Source organism: Staurois parvus, unplaced genomic scaffold, assembly GCF_062004578.1.
Source record: "Staurois parvus isolate SC_StPar_1 unplaced genomic scaffold, SC_StPar_1.0 ptg002140l, whole genome shotgun sequence".
Lineage (NCBI taxonomy): Eukaryota > Metazoa > Chordata > Amphibia > Anura > Ranidae > Staurois > Staurois parvus.
The window spans coordinates 855,620-875,374 of NW_028319936.1; the positions used below are offsets into that span (position 1 = coordinate 855,620).

A 19,755-nucleotide genomic window follows, 5' to 3' on the forward strand; every position below is an offset into this window, starting at 1 on the left:
GAATTGTTACTTAGGGACAGACACAGAATTGTTACTGAGGGACACAGAATTGTTACTGAGGGCCACAGAACCGTTACTTAGGGCCACAGAAACGTTACTTAGGGACACAGAATTGTTACTCAGGGACAGACACAGAATTGTTACTGAGGGACACAGAATTGTTACTGAGGGCCACAGAACTGTTACTGAGGGCCACAGAACTGTTACTTAGGGCCACAGAAACGTTACTTAGGGCCACAGAAACGTTACTTAGGGCTACAGAAACGTTACTTAGGGCCACAGAATCGTTACTTAGGGCCACAGAAACGTTACTTAGGGACACAGAAACGTTACTTAGGGACACAGAATTGTTACTCAGGGACAGACACAGAATTGTTACTGAGGGACACAGATTTGTTACTGAGGGCCACAGAACCGTTACTTAGGGCCACAGAAACGTTACTTAGGGACACCGAATTGTTACTCAGGGACAGACACAGAATTGTTACTCAGGGACACAGAATTGTTACTGAGGGACACAGAATTGTTACTGAGGGACACAGAATTGTTACTCAGGGACACAGAATTGTTACTCAGGGACAGACACAGAATTGTTACTCAGGGACAGACACAGAATTGTTACTGAGGGACACAGAATTGTTACTGAGGGCCACAGAACTGTTACTTAGGGCCAGAGAAACGTTACTCAGGGACACAGAATTGTTACTCAGGGACAGACACAGAATTGTTACTCAGGGACAGACACAGAATTGTTACTGATGGACACAGAATTGTTACTGAGGGACACAGAATTGTTACTGAGGGCCACAGAACTGTTACTTAGGGCCACAGAAACGTTACTCAGGCACACAGAATTGTTACTCAGGGACAGACACAGAATTGTTACTCAGGGACACAGAATCGTTTAATTAAAGAGTATGTCAGACAACATGCAGAGGAGTGGCAGAGGAGGCAATGTTTTAGGAGCGAGCAGACGTGGCAGCAGAGGAAGGGGTCGAGGCAGCACTATTCGCAGCCAGAGGCCAGTGCTCCCGGTGTCATCCAGCGGTCGTGTCTCCACCGACAACCCTGCCGTCATCGATTGGTTGGCTCGGTCGTCTTCCTCTTCCCAGGTCACCTCTGACACCTACAGCCAACGGTCGGTGGGTACGTCAGACACAACCGTTAGTTGGCATGGCCCGGGAGCAAGCCCACTGAAATCACGTGTCCTCTACCTGCCCCTGTCCTTTGGTGTTCCCTCACCAAGCGAAGTATCGCATGCTGTGGGCTCAGCCCCACTGTACAGTGAGGAAGAGCTAACAGAGGGCGGTCAGGAACGGGGGGAGACATCCGCCTCTTCAGCAGCCAGGCGAAGAAGTAGTGGCGAGGAGAGTGGCTCGGTAGCCGGTCTAGAGACAGGTCTGTCTCCTGACCCACACGCAGCCGAGGGGGCTAGTAGTGAGGCGGAGACCCTAATTGATGATGATGAGGCTGATCGCACTTGGCAGCCTCGTCGTCATCAGGCTATTGCTTCCGCATCATCAGGAGAAGAGGGTGGCAGCTTGGCAGCGAGCAAAACAGTCGGTGGGTTGCCCAGGAGGCAGCAGGGTCGCAGCAGTGTCAGTGGAGGCAAACGGCCACGGAGTACAGCACCAGCTCCACTGCAGCCTACCACCACGGCCAGTAGTGGTGCCGGTGTGCACGGAGGAAGCAGCAGTCAGCCAGTGAGGAGTATCGGGGGCAAAGTTTCCTACTCGGCGGTGTGGCAATTTTTTGTCAAGCCGCCCGAGGAAGTAAACGTAGCCTTATGTCGACTATGTGGCCAGAAAGTCAAGCGTGGCCAGGGGGCCCATGTTGGGACTACAGCGTTGCGGCAGCATATGCAGCGTCGCCATTTGGTGGCCTGGGAAAACCGTGATAAAGATACGGCGGTTCTGCCCGCCCCAGCCCCCGCTCCATCACCCGCTCCATTACTTGCTCCGTCACCCGACGTCAATCGCCCTCTATCAGCCAGTCAAGGCTCCAACACCTCTGCTGAGGGAAGTTGTCGCTCGTTGCCATCTTCCGCTCATTCAGATGCTCCTTCTCCTGCTACTCCTCTTCACGGATTCCGTCAGCAGTCTTTCTTGGAATCCGTTTCCAAGAGACAACAGTTTGCGAGCACGCACCCGACGGTGCAAAAGCTGAACGTCCTCCTGTCCAAGTTGCTGGTGCTGCAGTCCCTCCCTTTCCAAGTGGTGGACTCAGCACCTTTCCGAGAAATGATGGCTTGTGCCGCGCCGCAGTGGAGAGTGCCAAGCCGTCATTTCTTTGCCAAAAAGGCAGTGCCAGCCCTGCATTCACATGTAGAAGAGATGGTGGGCCAGTCTTTGAGCATGTCGGTCTCTGCCAAAGTGCACGGCAGCGCCGACGTGTGGAGCTGTAACTATGGTCAGGGACAGTACATGTCATTTACGGCCCACTGGGTGAACGTGGTGCCGTCACAGCCGCACCAGCAACTTGGACAGGTCACGCCGCTTTTGCCTCCACGTTTGCACGTCCTTGGTCCACAAAAGATGTCCGCCTCTACCACCTCTTCTTCCTTCGTGTCCTCAGCCGCCACCCCCGTGCCAAGTCCCATTACCCGACCGGCATATCACATGTGCAGGGCGCAACGGTGTCAGGCTGTGCTGCACCTGGTATGCCTTGGCGAACGTAGTCACACAGGGGAGGAACTTCTCAGTGTAATGAACAGAGAAATCGACAGATGGCTGTCTCCGCGCAAACTCAAAATCGGAACCATGTTGACCGACAACGGAAAGAACATGGTGTCTGCTCTGCGTCAAGGAAGGTTGTGCCATGCGCCATGCATGGCTCACGTGTTCAATCTGGTTGTCAAGCGGTTCCTAAAATCCACCATCCCACTGCAAGACATCCTTAAAATGTCACGTAAACTTTGCATGCATTTCAGCCATTCCTACACCGCAAAGCACACCCTCCTTGAGCTGCAGCGGCAGAACGGAATTCCACAGCATCGCCTGATCTGCGACGTTGCAACAAGGTGGAATTCAACCCTACACATGTTAGACCGCCTTTACGAACAGCGAAAGGCCATCACCGATTTCCTGATGTTACAAGCGGATAAAGGTACTCCCCTGTGTAACTTCGATGTCAGCCATTGGCAGCTCATGCGTGACACCTGCCGCTTGCTCAGGCCCTTTGAGGAGGCCACGCTATTCGTGAGTCGGCAGGACTATGGGATGAACGACGTCATTCCTCTGTTGCACGTCCTGGAACAAATGCTGTTAACAATGGCTGGTCAGGGTGCAGTAGACGTGGCGCACAGATCTCAACGCCACATGACCCCTGTGGGGGCAGGACAGGAAGAAGAGGAGGAGGTAGAGGAGGACATTTGTGCTCAGGAATTATTGAGTGAAATGGGTGGTTTTTCCACTCAGCGGACAGGAGTGGAGGAGCAGGAGCATCTGGTAGAGGAGGAGGAGGAGGAGACAGAGGACCCAGACGCACCATGGCAGTATGCTGTGGAGATGGAGGCAGGGAGTCCCTCGCATTCCTTGGCACAAATGGCCCATAGCATGCTCGGTTGCTTGCGTAGCGACAGCCGAATAATAACCATCAGACAGAGGGATGACTTTTGGCTGTCCACCTTGTTGGACCCTCGCTACCGTTCAAAAATGGTGGCCTTTTTCACACCTGCTGAGAGGGAGGCCAAAATAACGTACTATAAAAACCACCTATGTAGTCAGTTGGTCTCTGCCTTTGTGCGCCAACGTCCATCCTCAGACACTGTGGGCCCTGTGCGCTCGCGTTCCGCTGCCATGGCAGCAGGGGAGGGGTGGGGTGGTAGGAGCAGTGGTAGCTCCACCAGCAGCGACTGCCTCAGTCTGCAGTCGATGATGAGTAGCTTTCTTCACCAGCGCAGTGAGGAAACTACTAACCAGCCGCAGCAGCAGCAGCATCAGGTGGACCTGGAGCAGGACCTCAAACAACAGGCTTAGGCCTACTTGGACAGCACCCTGCCAACCGAGGTAGACAATCCCCTTGACTACTGGGCAACGAAACTTGACCTTTGGCCCCAACTAGCTGAATTTGCCCTTGAAAGGCTGTCATGCCCGGCCAGTAGCGTGGCATCGGAGCGCGTGTTTAGTGCGGCAGGAGGTATTGTAACTCCGCGGAGGACACGACTGTCCACCCAAAGTGTGGAGAGACTCACGTTTGTGAAAATGAATCAGGCGTGGATTAGTCTGGATTTCAAACCACCAGTTCCTGACACAACTGACTAAATCCGCCATGAATCATGCCCCTGCCATGTGCCACTTTCAGGTCTACTCACACTGCTGGTGTGTTCCATTTTTTGTCATAGGGTGCTGGCAGATTACGGGCCTCCCATAGCTGCTGCCAGGCCCCTAATCTGCCATGGGCCCCTGTACCGCCTCCTCATGCTGCTGCCAGGTCCACAGTGTCTCATGCCATGTGCCACTTTCAGGTCTCCTCACACTGCTGGTGTGTTCAATTTTTTGACATAGGGTGCTGGCAGATTACGGGCCTCCCATAGCTGCTGCCAGGCCCCTAATCTGCCATGGGCCCCTATACCGCCTCCTCATGCTGCTGCCAAGTCCAGAGTCTGTCATGGGTCCCTGTACGGCCTCCCATTGCTGCTGTCTCCATCGCCACACTCTGCCATGTGCCACTTTCAGGTCTCCTCACACACTGCTGGTGTGTTAAATTTTTTGACATAGGGTGCTGGCAGATTACGGGCCTACTATAGCTGCTGCCAGGCCCCTAATCTGCCATGGGCCCCTGTACCGCCTCCTCATGCTGCTGCCAGGTCCACAGTGTCTCATGCCATGTGCCACTTTCAGGTCTCCTCGCACTGCTGGTGTGTTCAATTTTTTGACATAGGGTGCTGGCAGATTACGGGCCTCCCATAGCTGCTGCCAGGCCCCTAATCTGCCATGGGCCCCTATACCACCTCCTCATGCTGCTGCCAAGTCCAGAGTCTGTCATGGGTCCCTGTACGGCCTCCCATTGCTGCTGTCTCCATCGCCACACTCTGCCATGTGCCACTTTCAGGTCTCCTCACACACTGCTGGTGTGTTCAATTTTTTGACATAGGGTGCTGGCAGATTACGGGCCTCCCATAGCTGCTGCCAGGCCCCTAATCTGCCATGGGCCCCTATACCGCCTCCTCATGCTGCTGCCAAGTCCAGAGTCTGTCATGGGTCCCTGTACGGCCTCCCATTGCTGCTGTCTCCATCGCCACACTCTGCCATGTGCCACTTTCAGATCTCCTCACACACTGCTGGTGTGTTCAATTTTTTGACATAGGGTGCTGGCAGATTACGGGCCTCCCATAGCTGCTGCCAGGCCCCTAATCTGCCATGGGCCCCTATACCGCCTCCTCATGCTGCTGCCAAGTCCAGAGTCTGTCATGGGTCCCTGTACGGCCTCCCATTGCTGCTGTCTCCATCGCCACACTCTGCCACGTGCCACTTTCAGATCTCCTCACACTGCTGGTGTGTTACATTTTTTGTCATAGGGTGCTGGCAGATTACGGGCCTCCCATTGCTGCTGCCAGGCCCGTAATCTGCCATGGGCCCCCGTACCGACTCCTCATGCTGTGACGTTGCAACAAGGTGGAATTCAACCCTACATATGTTAGACCGCCTTTACGAACAGCAAAAGGCCATCACAGATTTCCTGATGTTAAAAGCGGATAAAGGTACTCCCTGTGTAACTTAGATGTCAGCCATTGGCAGCTCATGCGTGACACCTGCGCTTGCTCAGGCCCTTTGAGGAGGCCACGCTATTCGTGAGTCGGCAGGACTATGGGATGAACGACGTCATTCCTCTGTTGCACGTCCTGGAACAAATGCTGTTAACAATGGCTGGTCAGGGTGCGGTAGACGTGGCGCACAGATCTCAACGCCACATGACCCCTGTGGGGGCAGGACAGGAAGAAGAGGAGGAGGTAGAGGAGGACATTGGTGCTCAGGAATTATTGAGTGAAATGGGTGGTTTTTCCACTCAGCGGACAGGAGTGGAGGAGCAGGAGCATCTGGTAGAGGAGGAGGAAGAGGAGACAGAGACCCAGATGCACCGTGGCAGTATGCTGTGGAGATGGAGGCAGGGAGTCCCTCGCATTCCTTGGCACAAATGGCCCATAGCATGCTCGCTTGCTTGCGTACCGACAGCCGAATAATAACCATCAGACAGAGGGATGACTTTTGGCTGTCCACCTTGTTGGACCCTCGCTACCGTTCAAAAATGGTGGCCTTTTTCACACCTGCTGAGAGGGAGGCCAAAATAACGTACTATAAAAACCACCTATGTAGTCAGCTGGTCTCTGCCTGTCTGCGCCAACGTCCATCCTCAGACACTGTGGGCCCTGTGCGCTCGCGTTCCGCTGCCATGGCAGCAGGGGAGGGGTGGGGTGGTAGGAGCAGTGGCAGCTCCACCAGCAGCAGCTGCCTCAGTCTGCAGTCGATGATGAGTAGCTTTCTTCACCAGCGCAGTGAGGAAACTACTAACCAGCCGCAGCAGCAGCAGCATCAGGTGGACCTGGAGCAGGACCTCAAACAACAGGCTTAGGCCTACTTGGACAGCACCCTGCCAACCGAGGTAGACAATCCCCTTGACTACTGGGCAACGAAACTTGACCTTTGGCCCCAACTAGCTGAATTTGCCCTTGAAAGGCTGTCATGCCCGGCCAGTAGCGTGGCATCGGAGCGCGAGTGCGGCAGGAGGTATTGCAACTCCGCGGAGGACACGACTGTCCACCCAAAGTGTGGAGAGACTCACGTTTGTGAAAATGAATCAGGCGTGGATTAGTCTGGATTTCAAACCACCAGTTCCTGACACAACTGACTAAATCCACCATGAATCATGCCCCAAACATGTGCCACTTTCAGGTCTCCTCACACTGCTGGTGTGTTCCATTTTTTGTCATAGGGTGCTGGCAGATTACGGGCCTCTCATAGCTGCTGCCAAGCCCCTAATCTGCCATGGGCCCCTATACCGCCTCCTCATGCTGCTGCCAAGTCCAGAGTCTGTCATGGGTCCCTGTACGGCCTCCCATTGCTGCTGTCTCCATCGCCACACTCTGCCATGTGCCACTTTCAGGTCTCCTCACACTGCTGGTGTGTTCCATTTTTTGTCATAGGGTGCTGGCAGATTACGGGCCTCCCATAGCTGCTGCCAGGCCCCTAATCTGCCATGGGCCCCCGTACCGACTCCTCATGCTGCTGCCAGGCCCGTAATCTGTCATGGGCCCCTGTACCGCCTCCTCATGCTGCTGCCAGGTCCAGAGTGTGTCATGGGTCCCTGTACGGCCTCTTATTGCTGCTGTCTCCATCGCCACACTCTGCCATGTGCCACTTTCAGGTCTCCTCACACTGCTGGTGGTTTCCATTTTTGTCATAGGGTGCTGTATGGCCTCCCATTGCTGCTGCCTCCACCGCCACACTGTGGCTCCACACTCTGGTTTTGGCCCCGTGACTGCCCAAATGAGTGAAGTGTGCGGTGATTCTAAGATCGACGGCACTCATCTGCATGTCATACTGACTGTCAGTATTATTTCTCTTCCCCAGCAGACTCCAAGGGCATTTAAATTAAAGGTACAGTGTTCTGCACTAATATAAAGGCTCTCTGAAGCCTAGAAACACCCTTTTATAAGTTAAATTCGCAGCGAATATATTCGACTCGAATCGAAATTTTTCCACGAATTCGCCGAATCAGTCGAATCGAATTTTTGAATACTTCGCTCATCTCTAGATACCATAGTGGGTGTATATGGCTCTCCTGCATCACTAGTAGGGGTTCTCAGATCACCAGATTACCTGGGGTGGACTGGTGCACAACAGCTATACCTGGGTAAAAAATGGAGGTAATGACCAGGTTATGTTCCCTGCATGCACCTCAAGGTTTAATTTTACATTTGACTTGAATGTAACTTGTAATTAAAAATATATTTTTAAACATTTGACTACTACAAATTGCCAAAACATGTTCAGGTTGATTGATATGTGTCATTAGATGACAGATAGTTGTTACCAGATGAACACGTTCAGAATGGACAAAAGTTGTAAATAGGGTCTCTGATCTCATATCTACAGGGGTTTGGCCATTTTTATTTTATTAATGATTGAGCACAATGGCTAGATAGAACAAATGTCTATACTTGCAGATATGACTAAGATCTGTGCAGTAATTAAGCTAAATATCAATATTATTTCCCTTCAGATATGTCTAGATCTAAAAGCTCCATATGAAGAAACATTAAGTGTAGGAAGTGGCAGTAAAGTTAAAGCATGTAGATCATACTTACATATTGCCACAAATGCATTCAATTCTATTATTTTGGGTACTAAATCAATTGAGATAGTAGACAGATCCCATCTTGCATTTAGGGAACTTCAGCCAAATTATTTCTAGCTATACAAGAGGGGTTTGGAAGGCCAGAGTAAAGCAATACTAGTTTAATTGCCAAGCTGTTTGATAGGAGTACATAATCCAGAGAATTATTCATTTTGCAGTGTATGAAGATTACTTTTTCTCCTTGATGGGCCTTTGCATGGAATCTTTTTTGTTGGTTATGTTTTTTTTATTTATGTACAACCTGCATAACTACAAAGTAAGATATTCATCAATGGATTTATGCAATTTACATGTTTAGATCTAGAAAGAATTAGTCCTTTCATAAGGCTTTCTATAACATGCATTTTAATGGATTATTTGCTTTTTGCTGAAGCAGACGTTTTGTTTTATATATATATATATATATATATATATATATATATATATATACAGTTGTGTTCAAAATAATAGCAGTCAGACATCACTAACCTGATCAATCACTGTTTTTGGTAGAAATGTTATTTCTACGTGGCAAATAATTTACTAGCAGGTGTAGTAGAGTAATAGAAATCCAACAGACCCAACAGTCATGACATGCATGCTGCTGATTCTGTGTAATTGAATCACTAATTGAAAGGGGCATGTTCAAAATAATAGCAGTGTGGAGTTCTATTAGTGAGGTCATTCATTCTTTGAAAAACAGGTGGCAATTATTGCCCTTATTAAGGAAGGAAGGCAGCAAATGTTGTACATGCTGGTTACAGTGCATTTCTCTCTGAAATTCTAAGGAAAATGGGTCGTTTCAGACATTGTTCAGAAGAACAGCGTATCTTGATTAAAAAGTTGATTGGAGAGGGGAAAACATATAAAGAAGTGCAGAAAATGATAGGCTGCTCAGCTAAAATGATCACAAATGCTTTAAAATGGCAACCAAAACCTGAAAGCTGTGGAAGAAAGCGAAAAACTACCATTCGAATGGATAGAAGAATAGCCAAAATGGCAAGGACTCAGCCAACAATCAGCTCCAGGAAGATCAAAGAAGGTCTAAAGTTAACTGTGAGTACTGTACAAAGAGTAGTAGAAAGCACCTTAGTATAAATAGACAAGCTGCTACGCACAGAAATAGGTACCAATAACCTATGGAAAAGACATTGTATGTAACAAGTGCAGCGCTCATAACCAATATATATACACCCAGTTCCTTAGAGTGAATGGATAAAATACAATAAAATAAATCAAATTGAAAAAATAAAGGATAGGAAGTAGTCCCATAGATATAAGTAAATATGGATAATTGAGGTGACTTCATTGTCCGGATAGAGGTGATAATGAAATGCACACTCACTGGAGGCGCATATTAAATGCGCCTTGTATGTAATTATCCTGATGCCAGGTGGTAGGAGGTCTTCCTTCTATCGGATCCGAGATGAGTTGTCCTTCTCACTAAGATACACCTGTATGGTCCTAGTGGGTGCTGTCACTCCGAATGGCCTGGGTGGTAGGTGGTGATCCGTCCTAGTAGTGGGTCTGCAGGCTAGAACACTCCCCCAGGGGGCAACAAGGACACTCCCATAGTGTAGTAGGTTAAACAAAGACTTTTATTCAAAAAGGTGCATCATATAAAATGTGTACAACGTTGCAGACAGTAGTCTGTAAGAGGACTGATCAGCTGGTAGTAAACAATGGCCGCCGGAGCTCCACGTTGCTCCGGCGGCGTGACGTCACGGCATGGTGTGGCTCCTCCCGACGCGTATCGTGCTCCAGCACGTCTTCGGGCGACCGCCCTCTGAAGACGTGCTGGAGCACGATACGCGTCAGGAGGAGCCACACCACGCCGTGACGTCACGTCGGACAACGAAGTCACCTTAATTATCCATATTTACTTATATCTATGGGACTACTTCTTATCCTTTATTTTTTCAATTTGATTTATTTTATTGTATTTTATCCATTCACTCTAAGGAACTGGGTGTATATATATTGGTTACGAGCGCTGCACTTGTTACATACATTACCTGTGAGTACTGTTACACTTAGAAGACGCCTATGTGAAGCCAAGCTATCTGCAAGAAGCCCCCGCAAAGTCCCACTGTTGAAAAAAGGACATGTGCTGAAGAGGTTACAATTTGCCAAAGAGCACATTGACTGGCCTAAAGAGAAACGGCGCAACATTTTGTGGACTGAGGAAAGTAAGATTGTTCTTTTTGGGTCTAGTGGCCGGAGACAGTTTGTCAGACGACCCCCAAACCCTGAATTCAAGCCACAGTACACTGTGAAGACAGTGAAGCATGGTTTCTCATACTACGGCGTTGGGCCTATTTATCGCATACCAGGGATCATGGATCAGTTTGAATACATCAGAATACTTGAAGAGGTCACGCTGCCTTATGCTGAAGAGGAAATGCCCTTGAAATGGGTGTTCCAACAAGACATCGACCCCAAACACACCAGTAAACGTGCAACATCTTGGTTCCAGACCAACAAGATTGACGTTATGGAGTGGCCAGCCCAATCCCCGGATCTAAATCCAATAGAAAACTTGTGGGGTGATGTGAGATGGGGAAACAGCTCTCATTGTTTGAACACTGTTTGTGTGCAGTAAATTATGGTGTGGAGTAAATTGATGTTTTGACTGACATTCTGCGGTTTAGCCACAAGATGTCGCTGTTTTTCTAACACAGGCTCAGACTGCATAAATATTTGTATATTCATGAAGAGGTGGGGTTTTTAGTGAACAGGAAGAGGAGACTGCAGCCATGTTTTGGACGATGCTGAATGCAGAAGCCATGTTCTGGAGAATGCCTTGTGAGCTGCAGCTGGGTGAAGCTGATGAGATTGGAGAGCTGATAAAATCCTACAAACTCAAACCAGACTGGCGTTTTGCTCAGAAGGAATACTCAGGCACGTGCTACAGGACCAGTTATGGGAGAGGGAATACTGTAGATTTGTGTAAGATTGTAAGCTGTTGTGCTGCACCGCAGGCTAGCCCATACCATACACCCATACACTGATTCTTGCTCCTTTAGGGTAATAACAGGTAAGGTGTGGCAGCTTATTTGTGCCCGCCAGTAGGTAAATTACTTCACTTTCTACCTTCATCCATCAGAAGGTGCCATGCTGTGCAGCACAAGGGTCTCAGCCTTTGGGCTGGGTGTATGTAAATTTATTGTATGTTTCCAGCATTTGTGGTTGTGTTTATTTGCCACATCTAAGTAAAATTCTGTTGTGGCAAAAGCTGGTGTTGAGGTTGCTTTCCTCGCTCGTGACTTCACTGTATCCTGGGGAGCCCACCCCGGTACACGGCTTACAACTTGGCGTAGTCGGCAGGATACGGCGAGCGTTATGGACGGGAATGAGGCAGGAGATCTTCCCCCAGCGCCAATGGCACCGGTCCAGCATGCGCTGGTGCAAGGCCAAGTTGCCCCAACACCGCTGATACAGCTTGCCCTGCCCGTACCAGTAGGGTACATTCCCGTGGGGGCGCTGTTGAGTCACCTGCCAAAATTTGACGGTAAAAATATGATGTTGCAGAACTGGATTGAAAGAGTGCGAAGTGCGGTTAGAATGTGTAACCTGACGTCCGAGCTGTGGTTAGAGGTTGCATTGGGGGCTCTAGAGGGTGATGTCAGACGGACAGTAATGGTAAGGCCCGAATCTGAGAAAGACACAATAGACAAAATGTTCTCCCTGCTGGAGAGAGCCCAAGGGGGGCGTGCTAAAGTAGTGCAGCTGCGGTGCCACTTCTTCAACCGACCACAGCTAGAGGGCGAGACCCTGATGCAGTACTCCAATGCCCTACAGGAGACGCTAAATGAAATACAGCGGCGAGATCCAGAGGCCATGGGAGCTTTCCGGGAGGTGGACCGGCTACTACGAGACCAGTTCATAGTGGGGCTCTCCAACAAGTTCTTACAGGACAAATTGCAAGAGATGACCCGGACGGCGCCCAACATGACATTCTACATCATCTACTTAGCTGCCGTGGAGAGAGAGGAGGAGTGCATACCGGTGGCGGGGAGAATAGTGAGTAGTACCCATGCTACAAGAGGTCAGTCTGCATCTGAAGACTCAGAATCCTTAAAGGATGTGGTCCAGGCTCTGTGGACAGAATTAAGAGAACTTCGGCTGGAAGTGTCCCAGATGAAGGCAGAATCTCCCCGGTCTCCGGAAATGACCTCAGCACCTCGCGCCACTCCACTCAGGATAACTCATCTGCGGGGGCACGTCAAAAGGGGACCCCTCTGTTGGGCTTGTCGACAGTACGGCCACATGGCCAAAGAGTGCCCAGAACAGATTAAGTCCGAGCCGACATTAAACTTCCGACCGCCGCAGTAGCTGGGCGTCCTGCGGCGGTACACCAGAAGCCAAGCCCTAAGCATGAGGAACACGACCTGTATGCCAGCAGCCCCATTATGGAAGCCGAGTTGGAAGGCCGGAAGGTACGCTGCCTAGTTGATACAGGGTCGGAATGCACCTTTATGCCTCTGGAGTTCTTCGAAAGACACTTTGGACATATGATGGAGCCGGAAGACAGGAGTGTCATCAAGCTGACGGCTGCCAATAACATTGAGATGGACGTCCAAGGAATAGTCTGGATGCGGGTCCGGCTGTGTGGGCAAGACGTCGGCAAGAAGGGGGTCGTGCTGGTGGATCATTCGTCCAGCAGAGGGATGGACGTGACACTAGGTATGAATGTGCTGACCTAGACCACCAACTTTATGCCAAAGAAGGGCCGAGGTATTGGCAATGGGCCACCACACACCGGCCAACCCAGAAGGTTTTACAGCAGATAGTGAGGAGCTGTAGTCTGCGAAAGGGGACATGTCCGGTCGGCCCATTGGACACGTGAAGATCCCGCCACGACATGAGCGTATATTGATGGTGCCGGTTGGGGCTGGAAGACGACTGAATGGACTGGAGGTCCTGATCGAGCCCGCTTACCAAGAAGAAACGCAGACTCATCCACTGGTAGCCCGGGCCCTCGCTATTGTGAAGGATGGATGTGTGCCTGTACGCTGCCTCAACTTTGAAGACTGTGAGTTAACCGTCCCTGGGAATACCTTGCTGGCCGAAGTTTATGTGTCCGAAGGGGATATTCCTCGACGGAGGAGCTTCACGCTACGGGCAAATAGGAGATCAGCCTGGACCTATGCTGTAGAGGTCCATCAAAGGGAGAGCGGAGTGGAACAGTCGAGTGATCATGGCCCGGATGGGGGTGGACTGCAAGATCCTGACTCTAAGACAACAGAAGTTGCTGGAAGACACCCTTTGGGAGTTTCAGGAGGCCTTCTCGAGACATGATGAGGACTTCAGGTGTGCCTCCACCATCGAACACGAAATCCCCACCGGTAATGCTGCACCGATCAGGGAACGTTACCGGCAAATCCTGCCTAAAATGTACCAGGAGGTGAAGGATATGGTGACCAGCATGTTGGAAAACCAGGTGATCCAGGAGAGTCAAAGTCCTTGGGCTGCTCCAGTAGTCTTGGTGCAGAAGAAAGATGGGAGTCTCTGTTTCTGAAGCTAAATGCCCAGACCTTCCGGGATGCTTACCCCCTTCCGCGGATTTAGGAGTCGTTGTCCGCCCTGAGTCATGCGAAGTTCTTCTCAACTCTTGACCTGGCCAGTGGGTATTGGCAGGTACCGGTTGCCAAGAAGGACAAAGCAAAGATGGCCTTCATCCTACCTATGGGTCTCTACGAGTTCAACCGGATGCCATTAGGCCTGTCCAATGCCCCGGGAACATTCCAGCGGTTGATGGAACACTGTCTGGGAGATCTCAACTTCGAGTTGGTATTGATATACCTGGATGACGTAGTAGTGTTTGGGGCCTCTTTTGAGGATCACCTCCAGAAAGTGCAATAGGTCTTAGGATGGCTGCGAGACCATTGGCTCAAAATCAAGCCCAAGAAGTGCCAACTGTTTCGACAGCAGATAGAGTATTTGGGACATTTGGTCACCCAAGAGGGGGTCAAGCCAACCCCCGACAAGGTGGAGGCCGTCCAGAAGTGGCCCCAGCCGAGTACACTATTGACAGTTCTTAAATATGTAAGGAGTGGGGCCACCCAGTGACATCACGCGTGTAACCACACATCCTTGTGACCTCAATGACCCAGCATGCCCCAGTTGACGCCACAAGGGGCAGGGTGACACATGTGATGTCCCCGGGTGGCCCCCCCCTTACATATTTAAGAACTGTCAAGCCAGTGGCTTTGAGAGGTTCCCCTCAAAATCCATACCAGACCCGAAGGGCTTCTTATGGATGGAGGGGGACCCCACACCGTTTTCTTATTATTTTTTTAATTGTTGGCAATTCTCTCTTTTACATGCAGCTGTCAGTGGGGAACCCCGCTGACAGCTGAAACATTAACGCATGGTTTTCACTACTAAAATACTGCATGACTTGATAAAAAAACTCATGCAGTATTTTAGTAGCGTTTTTTGGTGAATTCAAACTTTCTTTTTTAAAATGCTATGCGGTATCCTACCTCATACTTGGATGATACCACTTAGTGAATTGTGCCCAGTGAACCTCTCACCGGGTCCCCTACTGACCCCGGGCCCTCGGGCAATGCCAGTCTGCCCCTGAGTAGTGTTAATTAAGACCAACTCTTTGGCATACAGAGAAAAACTGTCTCAGACAGATTTTACTAAAGTGTTTGCGTGCATTGTAAAAGTGGTGCAGCATGCGCCAAATTCAAATACAACTTCTAGACAGGTACATGAATTTGGCACATGCTTTACCACTTTTAGAATGCATGAGAGACACTTTCGCAAAATCTACCTATATCAGTCTTTATGAATTCCAGGGACTGAGATTAGGGACAAGGAGGCTGAAGGAGATACAGTAGTTTGCCCACTCTGCATCTGTACACATTGAGCCAATGACCTGAAATGTAGTGGAAAATGTCACCCTACATTATCAGCATTTTAGTTCCAGGAGTATAGTACCATGTTCGGCCAAAAATACACAATCTGTGCAGGGACTAGGGCCCAGGCATGATGGCAGTCTGGAACCATTTTTATTATGTGAATGTGTTACCCTGCCACCTTAGACTATAATCTATGTTGGCTATGTAGAAATCTGGTCCTGGCAATTGTGGCCATTTCAATAAGACAGCCAAAACCCTTTGTTCTGACAATCTAAGATCACCCTAAGACAGGTCTCCAAACTTTCTAAAAAAAAGGGCCAGTTTACTATCTTCAGACTTTTGGGGGGCAGACTGTGACCAGTGGGAGTAAACAATGTCCCATCTTTGGTATTAGAAGAAATAATAGTGCCTCATCGTTGGTGTTAGTGGAAGAAATAACTTCCCATCATAGCTGTCAGTGGGAGGAATAGTGCCCTATCATTGGTGTCGGCGGGAGGAATAGTACCCTATCATTGGTATCAGTGGGAGGAATAGTGCCCCATCATTGGTATCAGTGGGAGGAATAGTGCCCCATCATTGGTATCAGTGGGAGGAATAGTGCCCCATCATTGGTATCAGTGGGAGGAATAGTGCCCCATCATTGGTATCAGTGGGAGGAATAGTGCCCCATCATTGGTATCATTGGGAGGAATAGTGCCCCATCATTGGTATCAGTGGGAGGAATAGTGCCCTATCATTGGTATCAGTGGGAGGAATAGTGCCCCACTGTTGGTGTCTGTACAGGAGTTGTGTGCCATTGTTGATGTCAGTGGGAGGAATAGTGCCCCATCATTGGTATCAGTGGGAGGAATAGTGCCCCACTGTTGGTGTCTGTACAGGAGTTGTGTGCCATTGTTGATGTCAGTGGGAGGAATAGTGCCCCAAGAGCAAAATAAAGGTATGCAAAGGATCGTAGCTTGGAGACCACTGCCCTAGAAAGTAGGTTTTCTTTAGGCTCAAGAACTTAGAGTGAGCTACAGCATCCTGTACTGTATACTACATACTGTAGTTAAAAGCAGGTTGAGAGACATTAAATCCACTGTCCTTTAACCCACCTTCTGTTTCTAAAGGAAAAGAAAACTTTAGTTAAGCTTTTTGCCTTTCTAACTATAATCAGTTTTTAGCTGCTGTAGTGACAATAATTTCAGTACTTTAGATAATTAAATTGGACTCATGTGAGACCTGTTGTTTTACTGCAGAGTTCAAAGTGCTTAACATTATAAACTGTACATTAATTTCAAATTATTGCGCTGTAGAAAAAAAACTAAACCTTGATTACAGATATTATAGAAAAAGATCATTACAGTATTTGAAAACATTTCAGTAAACAGATAAACAGAAACACAAAACATGTCAGTGTAGAACAATTAGACAAAAACATTGCAACTATAAACATAACACAATATGTTCAAATATGCCACTCAAATGAATACCAACTTTAAAACAATCATTTGCCTGGTTTAAAAAAAAAAAGCTCATCTAATATAGGATTCGAGTTATATAGTGGGCATAGAGCGGGTAAAATAAGTATTGAATACGTCACATATTTTCTCAGCAAATATATTTCTAAAGGTGCTATTGACATGAAATTTTCACTAGATGTTGGTTACAACCCATGCAATCCATACATACAAAGAACAAAAAGTTCAAAAATTACGTTTTGTGTAATAGAATGGAATGATGCTTGCTTCGGCAGCACATATACTAAAAGTGGAATGATAAAGAGAAGATTAGCATTGCCCCTGCGCAAGGATGACATGCAAATTCGTGAAGTGTTCAAAAATGACACATGGAAAAAAGTATTGAACACGCTAACTGACATTTATTTAATACTTTGTACAATATCCTTTGTTATTAATGATAGCTTCAAGACGCCTCCTGTATGGAGAAACTAGTAACATGCATTGCACAGGTGTGATTTTGGCTCATTCTTCCACACAGTGTTCAAATATTGACGGTTCCGTGGACCCCTTCTATGAACCCTGATCTTTTGTTCTTTCCATAGATTTTCTATTGGATTCAAGTCAGGTGATTGGTTTGGCCATTCTAGCAGCTTTATTTTCTTTCTTTGAAACCAATTGAGTTTCCTTGGCTTTGTGTTTGGAATCAATGTCTTGCTGAAATGTCCACTCTCGTTTCACTTTCATCATCCTGGTAGATGGCGGCAGATTTTTATCAAGAATGTCTTGGCACATTTATCCATTCATCCTTCCTTCAATGATATGACATTTGCCAGTACCGTCTGCTGAAAAACAGCCCCACACCATGATGTTCCCACCTCCACACTTCACTGTTGTATGGTGTTTTTGGGATGATGTGTAGTGCCATTTGACCTCCAAACACGGTGCGTATTATGGAATCCAAAGAGTTCAAGTTTGGTCTCATCTGACCAGACTGTGTTCTCCCAGTATTTCGCAGGCTTGCCTAAATATTGTGCAGCAAACTTTAAACGAACTTCAACTTGCCTTTTCTTCAGCAATGGAGTCTTATGTGGTGAGCGTGCATACAGGCCATGGTGGTTGAGTGCATTACTTATTTTCTATAAAACAATTGTACCTGCTAATTCCACGTCTTTCTGAAGCTCTCCACAAATGGTCATTGGCTCTTGGACAACTCTTCTGATAATTATTTTCACTCCTCTGTCAGAAATCTTGTGTGGATCACCTGGTCATAGCTGGTGAAATGATGTTCTTTCCACTTTCAGATTATGGCCCCAACAGTGCTCATTGGAACATTCAGAAGTTTAGAAATCCTTCAGTAACCAATGCCATCATTATGTTTTGCAACAATAAGGTTGCAAAGGTCTTGAGAGAGCTCTTTGTTATACCCATCACGAGATGTTTCTTGTGTGACACCTTGGCCTGTTGAGACTGAACCAGTTGATATTAATTTGCACTGACAAGGGGCAAGATTGCTTTCTAATTACTGATAGATTTCAGCTGGTGTCTTGGCTTTCCATGCCTTTTTGCACCTCCCTTTCTTCATTTGTTCAATACTTATTCCCTGTGTCATTCTATTTTATTACATATAACTTAATGTCTGAACTTATTTATTTTTGTTTCTTTGTATGTATGGATTGCATGGGTTGTTATTTACATGTGGTGAAAATTTCCTGTCAATAGCACCTTTAGAAATATATTTACCTAGAAAAATGGTGACCTGTTCAATACCTATACTGTATATACAAATAGAGACATTTTATAAAATTAAAAATGTTGTTCATTTAAACACAATGGCATTTGTTTAGTAAAACCAAGCACAGTTAGCTAGCTTTAATTACAGGAAATGTGTGCTGAGAGTCATTCTTAACCTGGCTGTCTATACTAACCTGGCTAACCTACACTGACTACTGACCTGGAACAAGAATGCAGATTAGAACGTCAGACTACTAATGGGCAGGGATTTAAACCAGTTTTAAACCCAAAGCAATTATTTATTATTTTCATCTCACCAATTCTTAGATGTGATGGCTGTATTAGTTCCCTTTTTTAGGCTTTTTTTCTTCTATTTTTATCTTTCATTCAGCCAGCAAGTCTGCTGTTTTTCAGATGTTCAAGCTCTCCAGCAGAATATATCAATTTACATGGATGAGACAATCCATTAACCACTGACAGAGGTGATTAAAATGATCATCTTTTATTTATTCATGTAAAATCTTTATCCCAAAAGAAAAAAAACGTTTGCTGTAACTGATTAAAAAGTGGAGTTTGGCTTCAATTTGTTATTGCATTCAAATCTGCTAACACATTAACACTCCCACTCCTCATCCCCTCCAACCTTTCCCAGACTGACAGCGCTGCCGTTCATTCCACCAGAGTGGTGCCTCACTAATACAGGAGGTGTGTTACTGGCCAGATCTCTAGATTTAAACAGAGGAAAAAAAGCCAAAAAGAAAATGTATTCACCACATCTAATGATTGAAAAGCTGAAATATATTACAGCTTGCGGTTTAATACCACTTTACTGTCAGTCTGGACATGGATTTAATATATTTGTGATCAGTAATGCAGAAAGTATTAAAGCCTTTGAATAACATTAGTGAATAAGTTAAATGCTTTGGGTGGATACCCACTGCTGTGCTCATGGATTATGAATTTCCTAACAAATAGGCAACACACTGGGAGAATAGGATTTCAACTTTGTATTACTATTATTCTCTATTTTTCTGTATGTTGATATATTTGTGAAGTTTACTGACAACACCTTAATTAGAATAACACAATAAAAGTGCCGCACTTTCCTGAAAACATCAATATAAATCAATTCAAATGTGACCTCAAGTTCTCAACAAAAAAAAACACAAAAAAATTAACTTCAAAATATAATATTTAATAAGTTCCAATTATTCAAAAAGTCCTAAAATTTCCTTTAAAATCACCATATGAATGCTTCTTTTCCATTACTCCATGTCTTCTTAATCTTAACATTTGTACCTCCACCACCAACACCCCAGATGTGCCCTCACCTGGAGCTTTTGACCTCAAATATAGGCTTGGTCAAAAAACACTTA

General features: G+C 47.3%; 1 protein-coding gene and 1 non-coding gene across 2 annotated transcripts in view; one reads left to right on the plus strand and one right to left on the minus strand.

The window, feature by feature from the left end:
- The window catches only part of MAN1C1 (mannosidase alpha class 1C member 1), a 151,380-nt gene that overhangs the window by 84,654 nt on the left and 46,971 nt on the right, over nucleotides 1-19,755 (minus strand). The gene's annotated exons all lie outside the window — the stretch shown is intronic.
- LOC149432448 (U6 spliceosomal RNA) lies at nucleotides 16,926-17,032 on the plus strand. The gene has a single exon (XR_016308993.1). It is a non-coding gene; the product is annotated as a U6 spliceosomal RNA (small nuclear RNA).